The sequence below is a fragment of the Eptesicus fuscus genome, chromosome 7 (genome assembly GCF_027574615.1).
Source record: "Eptesicus fuscus isolate TK198812 chromosome 7, DD_ASM_mEF_20220401, whole genome shotgun sequence".
NCBI classification, from domain to species: Eukaryota; Metazoa; Chordata; class Mammalia; order Chiroptera; family Vespertilionidae; genus Eptesicus; species Eptesicus fuscus.
The window spans coordinates 89,104,181-89,116,649 of NC_072479.1; positions in this window are offsets into that span (position 1 = coordinate 89,104,181).

Sequence of the window (12,469 nt, forward strand, 5' to 3'; positions counted from 1 at the left end):
CCACGTTTGGTTAATGCCTGAATTTTCAGGGTTAGTTTCCATACCATTCACTCACATGTTAAATTGCTTGGCCGGAATCATGTGCAGGCCTCAGCTGCACATCCCGGTTATTGCCAGATTGAAAGCAGAATTTAAGAAGCTTAGGGGAAGCACCTATCTCAGGCGGGGATCCCAACCTGGAGTCCATGCATGAGCTTTAAGGAAGTCTACAAATTTGCAGAAACTACATGAAATGATTCTTACGTGTTTACTAGTATATAAAAGTGTCCAGAAAAGTCCATGGTTTTCATGATTATCAAGGTGCTAATCCCATGGAAGGGTAGTGATTATTGATTCAAGTCCTTGTTTATGAAAGACCCAGTGTGCCAATAACCCACGACACAATTTTGGATTAAAGAAACTGCAACGTTGCCCCCTCCCTGATTGACTACAAATGGAGTTTTGAGATTAGAGTCACAGCCTTTCCCTGGCAAACCCTTCAAATGCCTAGCTGTCATCGAAAGAAAAAATGTACCAAATATAATTTTATACATTTTGGTGATATTAAACATTTCTTTAGTTGGTCTCTAGTGTTCTTTGTTCAGCTAACAATATTTTTGCAACCCTATTATGTATAGTAGATGTGGATAAAACGATGAACCAAAATAGGCATGCCCTTTTCAGGATGGGAATATAGCAGAGAGCTCTATCATTTTTCCTCATTCTCTATATCATGTGGAGTAAAAAAGTATAAAACATGCTCAAGTTCATCTAATTTCAACTAGATGTAGTAAAGTGACATCTAGTGTTGGTTAAGTGGCAGTGAAACATGTGTCAGGACACTGGGTGGCTCTAACTTCTTTGGAAATAATGTTAAACTCGGTTTGACCTCCTCTTAGAAGCATAGTAGTTTTGCTTTGTTATTTTTTAAAATATTTTAAAGTAATTTTGAAATAACCTGAATTTAAATACTAATAACATTGTTCTTTCTTTAAAAAATAAAATATAGAAGTATAGAGAACAAAGTAACACTCATGCATCTTTCACCCAGTTTGGGAAAATCTTAATGTTTTGCTATATTTGCTTCAGGTAGTTTAAAAGTAAAACCTAATAGGCACATTTGCTGCCCTGTGGACTCTTTCCTGATTTCGTTTCCATCTTTTTCTCCTCAGAAATAACCATCTGATTTATTATTTCTGTGACTGTTTTTATATTTTTATTTCCTACTAGGGGCCCAGTGCACGAATTCGTGCACCTTGAAAGGAACTGTGGGCTGCGAGGCTGAGGGTCTCTTCCCATCCTCTGTGGCCCCACCCGGCCCCTCCTGCCGTGGCCCCCAGTCCCCTGTCTGCCAGCAGCCCCACTCCCGCTGCTGCTGCTCCCACATGCTGATGGCCCCGGCCCCGCTCGCACCCGCTGATGGTGCAGAGCGATTGGGGACAGCGCCAGCAGTGGGTGTGAGCAGGGCTGGCGTTGTCAGTGGGTGCGAGCGGTGGCTGCTGCCCCAATCGCCCCTCAGGAGCAGGGGAAAGTGGAGAAGCCCTGAGGGACTATTGGGGCTGACAGCGCGGAGTGATTGGGTGTGGGGCTGGCGCTGGCAGCAGGTGCGAGCGCTGGGCGGGACCACGGCGTGTGGGAGCAAAGACTTTTCAGTAACCACCAGAGGCTCGCCCTGATGACAGCAACCGGTACCCCATCTTGGTCTGGTGCCCCCGCTCACCTGCTCCACCATCCCGCCATGTTTCACGCTCTGCTGCCTGCTGCCGCCTGCATGTTTTGCGCACATCCCCTGGTGGTCAGAGCACATCGTAGCAACCAGTTTTTCGGTTGTTCCACCATTTGGTCTACTTGAATATTAGGGTTTTATATATATATATATAGATAGATATGTGTACCTATAAAATTTAAAACATTGCTTTTTTTTCTTTTGATATAGATTTCATACTGTATAAATCCCTTTGCAAATTGCTTTTTCTAATTCAATATTATGGTTGTCAGATTTATTCATATTGGTCATTAGCTCTCATCACTTATTTTAACTGATGTGACAATAATCTATTTAATTGGCAAGGATCACAGAATCAATGACACAACAGAATGATACAAAGCCTCTTTTTTATTTTACTGATTTTACTAAAGTTGTTATCCCTAGTGTGTATCGGTCTCCAGGTGTTTTCTGTCCTTCCTTGATATAAGTCCCCACCTTAGCTGGACCTCAGTTGGCAATTCCAGGTGAATGTTCTCCAATTTAGTTGTATTTCCAGTCTGGCCCTGGGATGAACAAGGTGCACGACAGGCAGCTATTCGGCTGCTATTTTTTCTCTCTCTGATGACACAAAGCCTTTTCACTGAAAATATTTTATTCCTACTAAATTTGTTATCTTCTGAGCCTGAGGAAAATACAGCTATAAACTGCATACCAGGGGTCCACACCTGCACTAACTGAACTTCTTGGTGGAACCCCATTATGCCTGGCCTCTTGCTATCCATACATTTTTGGTCTAATGTGCTTCCTGGTACATTTGACAGTAAATGAAATCAACTTCATATGTTATAAAGCACAAGTCACAATTTCATTTGTTACCCAAACAGCACAAACACTTCAAATGCTTCATTAGGATAAAAACTAGGAAGAATGATAAACATGAATATTATTGCATGGTACATCACACTGCCACATCTGATTATACATCTCTAGTCAAAATGTCACTGCACAGATGTGGGACCTTTTCATTTTAATGCATCTACTTTATAAACTGTTCCTTCTAGCTTACTGAAATTTTTCATTTTAAGTTTTTCTCCTTTATTTTCTCCAAATCCAAACTGTTACTTTATATTATTAATACAAAATATTATTTGTATAATATTAATTTCCCAAATATTAACAGAACTTAGGTGGTGGAGAAAATGGTGCAATTCCTTTGAGAAACAAATTCCTTTATTATAGAACTTCTCAGTTTTTTTTTTAAATATATATTTTTAATATATATTTTTATAGATTTCAGATAGGAAGGGAAGGGAGGGAGAGATAGAAACATCAATGATGAGAATCATTGATTGGTTGCCTCCTGCACTCCCCACACTGGGGATTGAGCCCACATCCCAGGCATGTGGACTCTAACTGTGACCTCCTGATTCATAGGTCAACACTCAACCACTGAGCCATGCTGGCCAGGCTCAGTTTTTATTTTGCTAATTTGCACTGTGACTTCTTTACACAGAGATAGTGTTGCATTTTCCAAAAAATCTGACCATGAAATCTTTTTGTTTCATAACTTCTCACCTGCTTTGGAATCCTATATAATAAAATCCTAACATGCAAATCGACCAAACGGTGGAATGAGCGGTCGCTATGACACGCACTGACCACCAGGGAGCAGACACTCAGTGGAGGAGCTGCCCCCTGGTGGTCAGTGCACTCCCACAGGGGGAGCGCTGCTCAGCCAGAAGCCAGGCTGATGGCTAGCGAGTGCAGCAGTGGTGGCAGGAGCCTCTCCTGCCTCGAAGGAAGCGCTAAGGACCCCTCAGGGGATGTCGACTGCCGACTTAGGGGAGCAGGCCTAAGCTGGCAGTTGGACATCACCTGAGGGGTCCTGGACTGCGAGAGGGTGCAGGCCAGGCTGAGGGACCCTCCCCCCCAGTGCACAAATATCGTGCACCGGGCATCTAGTGTATACATAAGGAAATGCTGTTTTCATCTGTAATAGTACTATACCCTCCAGAGGGCAGCAGATCCCCTTGGCATACGGACAATCAGACATTCATTAAACAGACTGACAAGGGTCTTGGAACACATTCTGTTATTTTTCCGGTCATGGATGTAAAATTTCTAATTACTCTAGCAGAGACAGGCATTGAGATTTAGCTTAAGGCTGATAGTAAAGTAAATGTGTGGCACTGAGACTAATAAACTAATTGCGTCTCTGATTAATCACAATTATATCATTGAATTACAAAATTCAGATGACAGGTCCCATTCTTTCCTTCTTATCTTCCTTTTTACCTTCAATAAAACAATAGATATAAATCAAATGTTCCATAAGGAATAAAATGAAGTATTGAAATCAGTTTCTTTCCCAAGGAACCTACTAAGAGATTGGGTAGATATTTAGATAAGCAGCACATTGCTCACTGACTTTCACACCTGGCTACAAATTAGAAATACGTGGGACACTTGTAAACAATAATAATGCTGAGTCCCACCTCAAAACAATTAAATTTTAATCTCTGTATTTGGTTTCAGGCATGGCATTAAAAAGAATGTTCTCAGATGATTTAATGAGCAGCCACGGTTGAGAACCACTGTACTAAGGTGATAAAATCATATTTTAGGTAAATGGTTTCTGACATTTTCAAAGAGGAGAATTTTGGGTTTCTTTCCCAGGGGGAAAGGTTTTAAGTATAGAAGAATACAAAAAGAAAATAATCATTCTTACATCCTCTGTCCAAAATTAGCCTTTGTTAATTTAACATCTGTATTCTTTTTTAGCCATCAGAATTGCCTACAACAAAATCAAATAAAAATCCCATATCTTACAGTTCCTAAACTTAACTTCAGAAAACATTTCCTAGTCTTAGAGCAAATCTTACATCTTTTTATGCCTCCAAAAATTCATCTTCATTAATAAAGAGCTTAATGCATTCCAAATAGATCCACCAGACTCATGGGTCTCATTTGGAAAAAGATGAATTCTGTTCATTTGCTACCTGAATATAGCTAGCAGGTTTATTTGTGCAAAGACTAACTGACAAGGTAGAGGAGGAAAGAGCAAGAGACCAAGAAAATACGAATGAATATATATTTCCATTGCAAAGAGATATAGAAAAAGCAGGTGTCTAGATGGTTGGAATGAGAAGTAAAGGCTATAATTATGGATTGGAGGTTTCCTTTATGTGAAATTAACGGGCTTATAGTGGGTAGTGAATGCATGGAAACAGGTCTCATTAAGATCATGTTCTTACATGAGTTGTTAGTGTCAATAACTTGATAGGACAGCTGTTTTTAGGACTGGAGATATCCTGAAGACAAAAGTCTTTGAAAATATAATACAGGCTCAGTTCCTCTAAAAGTTGATAGATATTTTAGGCAAAGAATCTGATCTATCTTGCAAAGGCTTTAAAAATCAAACAAAAAATGCCTAGTTAGTTCTAATGAAGTGTTTTTGAGTGATCCAAGGGAAAATATTATTATTATTATCCCCATTTTATAGATAAAGTATCTAAAATCAGAGAATTTAAGTAATTTTCCCAGGGCTACAAGCAAATAAGAGGCAGACTGAGATTTGAATCCAGGCTGACTGGCATAAAAGTCTGCAGTACTTAACTACTACAAGTGTATTTCCTCAGAACTTATAGGGGAAAAAATTCATGATGCAATACAGAAAATGGGTGTATGAACACATTACATATATTACCTATTCTAAATTTTAATGTCTCTAAAATTGGAATATTGCCAAGAATTAATGGGGTCAACAATTATAATTGGTATATAAACTGATACATAAATGATATCTGTAATTCTTATTGACACAAAATTAGTACAGTGGTACATCTTTGAAACATAGTACAATAAATCTCATAGGCACTTGTAGTTATTCCTTCTCACAGGAAGGTGTTTGTAAAATCAGAAATTCTTCCCTTTTTTGTTTTGTTTGTTTTGTTTTGTTTTGTTTTGTTAATCCTCACCTGAGGCTTTTTTTTTTTTTCATTGATTTTTAGAGAGAGTGGAAGGGAGAGTGGGAGGGACGGGAAAAGAGAGGAACATTGATGTGAGAGAGACACATCAATTGGTTGCTTCCTGCACATACCCCAACCAGGGCTGGGGATTGAACCTGCAACCCAGGTACTTGCCCTTGACCAGGAATTGAATCCTTGACCCTTTGGTGTGTGGGCTGATACTCTATCCTCTGAGCCACACCGGCCAGGGCAGAAATCTTTTTTTCTTTTCTTTTTTAAAATATATATTTTTATTGCTTTCAGAGAGAGAGAGATAGAAACATCAATGATGAGAAAGAAGCACTGATTGGCTGCCTCCTGCACACCCCACATTGGGAATCGAGCCTGCAACCCAAACATGTGCCCTGACCAGGAATCAAACCGTGACTTCCTAGTTCATAGGTGGACGCTCAACCACTGAGCCATGCCGGCTGGACCTTTTCTTTTTTAAGAAAAATGATGAAATAAATAAAAATTTCTGCAAATGGAACTTCTGTCATTTATTTAACCACCAAACATTTATTGAGTTTGGTGATCAAAATAGTAAGGAAATCCAACTCTGGAATCAGACAGACCTAGGTCAAATTGTAGCCAAAACATATTTAGCTATGTGACCTTGAATAAGATATATAATCTTTCCAAACTTCAGTAAAATGGAGATAGTGATAGTATCTCATAGAATTATTGTGAGGATTAAATGTATATTTTATTTAAGGGATAGCACAAAGTTGGGCACACTGATAAATGTCATCTACTATTATCATTATCAATTTAAAAATCTATTAAACACCTCCATTGAGTCATAGTGTTCTAAGGTTTGGTAATGACGATCTTAGAACAATTAAATAAGGAAAACATTTTCCTTTCATAAAGCTTATAAACTAGTAGAGAAGGACACAATTATTATTACATTTACTATGTGGTCAGCACCAGGCTTAGAGTTTAAGATGAGTTAAGATGCCTTGCCTGCCTTTGAGTGGTTTATAGTGTAGTAAACTAGTTATCTAATAGTTAAAATCTAATTGTACAAAGTTTCTTTGAAAGTAGTTAATGTCCTTTCCAAGATAATTAAAGCATTTCTATTTGTGGTCTAGTAAAAGATTCAAAGTAATCCAAAAATATTTGTTGAAGCAAATTGGGCTGCATAGCTCTTTTTTTCTAATTTGCTGTGAGTTGGAAAATCACAGGAGCCTTTTCCTAGATATTTTTAAAAAATAGTTTCCTTTAATAATTCTACTATAGAGTCACAGGAAATGTTGAAACATCAAGTATATAACATCCACCTTCCTATTACACGTTCAGATGTTCCACTCATTGCCAAATATATTATCCTCACATATTATCTAAGTTGTCCATTATCACTGTACTGTACAGTATCTTTCATTAGCAACTATATGCCAAGTTACCAAAATAAGTTCAATTTACCACATAAGGTGAGTTAGGCCCCAAAGATTAATTCTTAGTGATCTTTTACCCAACTCTAACAATCTTTACATAAGAACAAGAGGAAGTGCGGTGGTTTAGTGGTTCAGTTTCTTCATGTCAGATGAGAGCTGGAGGAATCATGGTGGTTTTCATGGTTCTTACCTTACAGCAAAAAGTGGCTGAGCCAGTGCAGGTTTCCTGGCTCCAATCTAAGCCATGATCTACCTATGTAATGTTCCTGGCCTCGGTTCCCTTATTTGGAAATAAAGAAATATATTTTTCTTTAAGTATCTTTTGTGAATCTATAGACATTTGGAGAAAACAGAAAAATATAAAAATAAACTATTTCTGAATATTTGGAAAAAATAGAATAAAAATAACCCATAATTTTATCACCAGAGAAAGCTATTGTTAACATTTTAACATATTTCTCTCCAGAAAAAAAAAATAGAAAGACAGGAGAGCACACATATATATATATATACAAATTAGGAATGTGATATAAACAGATGTATAGAGGAAATCAATAAATAGGAGAATACTTATTATTACTTTATGAAAATAATTAAAACAAGATATGAATATGGGTCTGGACCCCAGCAAGAAAAATCTCACACTATAGCAGGGAAGTTATTTAACAATCAGTAACCCAGCACCTACTCTGCGCTAGGCACTGTTCTGTGTGCAGGGGATGCAAAGATGAATAAGCACACTGTGTTCAAGAAGCTTCCAGTTGAGTCAAGACACACAAATAATTATACAGACTGTTCTGCAACTTGTTAATTGCTATACCAGAGGTAGGAAAAAAGTGTTGTCAGAACCTGAGGAAAGAGTGGTGCCATGGGAGTCTGGGAAGGGCTCCTATTGAATGTATTATTTGGACTGGCTCTGGGAAGGTAGGCAGAGAAGGAAGAGAAAGGCATTCCATGCAGAGGGAACAGCATGTGCAAAGGCAATATGCTATGCATGATCTATATGTTGACTTCATTAAATACTCTCTAAAAACAATGCAAATAGACAGTATGCTGCTTTTGACAGAAGGCAATAGTTCTTAGTATCATCCTTTCCTTCTTCCATCATGACAAAAACTGTTGATAGTTCACATTAAAATGGTAGGGGTATTTGGCAGGAATCTACCAAGATTGATTCTTCCTTAATCAGTTGACAGAGATTCTGCAATGCCATTTGTCTTCTAAGCAAGTTACTATGAAGACTATCAGTAAAGAGTAAAGATGAGGATAAGCAATATATTCACCAGTCAGCAGGGGGCTGAGAACCTGTTCATTCAGAATCAGCAGGGTGGGGGCGGGGGGGGGGGGATGTCATAGGAAAAGGTCTATTTAAGCAAGCCTATGAAGGACTACTATTCAAAAGAGGAAGTAGTGCCAGGCCTGTGTGGTTCAGTAGTTGAGCCTTGACCCATGTTAACAGGTTAAGGCACGTGCTTGGGTTGCAGGGTCAATCCCCAGTAGGGGGTCATGCAGGAGGATGTTTCTCTCTCATTGGTGTTTTTATCGCTCTATCGCTCTCCCTTCCTCTCTCTCTAAAACTCAATAAAAACATATTTAAATAAAAATAAAAGAGGTGGTAGGTTTGTAAGAAGTTAAATCTTCCTCTAAACTCCCAGAAGCTAGCTGTTTATGTGTCCTCTGCTTATAGACAGAGAATGAAATAGAGCATAGCAGACATTCTGATATGAGTGATCTTAATTTTGACCACTCACCAAAGCCTGACTCAGAGACTGACAGATGAATCTGATACGATACAGAAGGTCATGTGTATGGGTAATTAAGTCGACAGTCACATCTCTCAAAATAATTCACACTCAGTCTGCAGTATAGGAATTTCACTATCTTACTGAGGCTATGAACTATGTGTGGAATTAAGATGCTTTGTTTGTTTTCCCTGAGGTTCTTACAGTTTGGATTAGAAGAGCTAAAGGAGCAAAGTTTGGAGAAAGAAAGATCCTGACTTAAAGGTATATTCCTTGTGGGACTTTGAGCAAGTTACTTAACAACTCTAGCTAATAATACCTACTTCACAACATTGCAAGGATTAAATGAGATAATTTATGTAAAGCACTGGCACATAAGTGCTCAATAAATGGCAGCCATTACGGTGCTATTGCTGCTGCAGGCTTTCTCCTTCTTCTTCTTCTCCTCCTCCTCCTTATCCTCTTCCTCCTCCTTCTTATTCTTATTATTATTATTATTATTATATAGTTCCAAGAACAGTCTAGACATTTCCCCAAACAGAATATGCACATATAGGGAAAAGAAATTTTTTAATTGAGTCTAAATAATTATTAATAAATGAATTCTAGTATGAATAAAAGTATTTCTGCTGATAAATTATCTTTTCATATTGAATATTTAACATAAGGAGATTAACCTGTTATCTATAATCAGGCAGAAACAGAACCAGTTTTAGTTTTCCTTCTTATTTATCACATTTTTAATTGCTGTACTGTACTCTGAGAATCAAGATACAAGTATTAACATCACTGCAAAATCTCACTTTACACTGTATGCTTTTAAAATAATTATATTTTACTGCCTAGTGTTCTCAACATACATGGAACACTGAAAGGTTTAATCTACAAGAAACTTATTGTTGCCCAAACTGAAAAGTAATTAATATGTATTAATAATTGATAATAAATTATAACTAATCTATAATTCAAAGCATAGTTACAACGGAAGTGATATTCTTTATTTTAATCTTTTTTTTCCAGTTATTAATTTAAAATATCAGAGTCCTAACTGGTTTGGCTCAGTGGATAGAGCGTCGGCCTGCGGACTGAAGGGTCCCAGGTTTGATTCCGGTCAAGGGCATGTACCTTGGTTGTGGGCACATCCCCAGTAGGGTGTGCAGGAGGCAGCTGATCAATGTTTCTAACTCCCTATCCCTCTCCCTTCCTCTCTGTAAAAAATAAATAAAATATATTTTAAAAAATAAAGTATCAGAGAATCTATAATAATAAAAGCGTAATATGCTCATTAGACTGGACATCCTTTGGGACATCCTTCCGGATGAAGCCTCGGCGAGGGGCGGGGAGTGGGGGGCGAGGCAGAGGAGGCAGAGGTCCCCGGCCGCGGAGGTGGTGGGGGCTGAGCCCCTTGCACGAATTTCATGCATCGGGCCTCTAGTAATAGTATATTGAAGCTAGAAAGGCCCTTAAAATAATCTGTTTCAATCCCTTAATTTTTTTTTTTTCTCTTTTGAGTCTCAACTTTATTCTTTTTTTTTCTTTTTTTTAAAAAATATTTTTATTGAGGTATTATATGTGTACATATCTTACTATTACCCCCCCACCCCACACCCACACATGCCCTCCCCCCCCCCCAGAGTTTTGCGTCCATTGTTTATGCTTATATGCATGCATACAAGTCCCCTTAATTTGACTAGTGCAAAACTAAGGCCTGGAGAGGTCCAGGGACTTGACCAAATATATGGTACCAAGTGCAATGTTTAAAATGTTTTGTTTTCAGAATTGCAGCAGCTACAATTAGCATAGCCTGATCATTGCTAGAACTTAGTGTGAATAAACCTATGACTCTTGGCCATTCCACAATGTCCTCTCCTCAACAACCACTCAGCTCTGGCATCTTTTATGGAGTCAACCCATCTCATATTTGGTCTTCTTCTTTTCCTGCTGCCTTCTATTTTTCCCAGAATTATTGTCTTTTCTGAAGAACCCTGCCTTTTGTTATGTGCCTGAAGTAGGACATCTTCAGTTTTGTTATTTTTTGCCTCCAGTAATGTTTCAGATTTAATTTGCTTTAGGATCCACATGAGATTAATATTTAACATAAGGAGAAAAACCAACTTTAAACACAACCATTTTAATATAGATTACAGTAATGTTTTGTTTCCCTTCACTGAAATAGCAACTAAAAAATAAGTCTTCTAAAGTATATCTAAAAATTAAGTTTTCTACAAATACCATGAGATTTCACTTATATGTGAAATCTAATGAACAAAGTAAACTAACAAAATAGAAACAGACTCATTGATACAGAGAACAGACTGACAGCTGTCAGAGGGGAGGGGGATTGGAGGACTCGGTATAAAAGGTAAAGGGATTAAGCAAGCAAACAAACAAACAATCACTCCCCCCCCCCCAAAAAAAAAATAAACCCTTATAGACACAGACAACAGTATGGTGATTACCAGAGGAAAAGGGGTGGGAGAGGTAGAAGGGAGTAAAGGGGGGATAAATGGTGACATAAGGAGACTTGACTTGGGGTGGTGAATACACAGATGATGTATTATAGAACTGTACAACTGAAACCTACGGTATATAATTTTATCAACCAATGTCACCCTAATAAATTCAATGAAAAAATTAAAAAAAATAAGTTCTAAATAAGACTTCTAAATTATATATTGAGCTTTTGAAAGTTAGCTTCATAAAGTAGAAAAAGTAAAGAATTTTCAGGTTGAACCCCAGCTTGGCCCTGCACAAGTTACCTGCTCAGCTTGTTTCTCATCTCAGAAATGGGGCTGTAACTACTAGATGGGTCTGTGTAGTAGGATTTCCATTATAACAACTGTGAAGGAGCCTGGCACATGGGAGGAGCGCCAAGTCTGTACAAAAGCTAAATATCCATTTAAATGATTCTGGAACTAAGGAAAAAACCCACTGAACTCTGGGGTAAATAATTCCAACTCTTTGGCATAAACTATACCAAAAAATTGCTGTATTTTGTCAGCATTCTCCAACATTTGCAGGGACAACATGAAAATTACAGTTACCATCTACAGAGCCCTTACAGGGCCAACCACAGTCCTAACCTCTCCTCATTCATTATTTAACCCCCACGAAGCTGTGGCTAGTTTAAGCCACGCACAGCCGAGGTTTGAAACGCAGCCTTAGGAAGTTAAGAAACTGCCCGTCACTACCCTCACGCGATGGACGGAGGTTCTGAGCTCAGGCTGCCTCCGGACTTCCCCACTTCTCCACAAGGCCTCAATACTCAACATTTAACCTGAAAGCCCAAATTCATCTCCTTGGCGCTGCAAGAACAAAACCAAAAAAAACACACAAAAAACAAAAAACAAAAAAAACAGTACTACTAAAAGTGTGTCTTCTCCAAGAACTGCATTAGGCATTTCAGATCTGAGCGAGCTGCAAGTCTGAACTGGGGGGAAAAACAAGTGAAATTGTGACCAATGACACCCTTACGCTCTCAAGGATAGTCAGGCATAGTGTCAAGATCCCCCACGTCCGCCCTAACCGGTGTGGCTCAGTGGATAGAGTGTCGGCCTGCGGACTCAAGGGTCCCAGGTTCAATTCCAGTCAAGGGCATGTACCTTGGTTGCGGGCACATCCCCAGTAGGGAGTGTG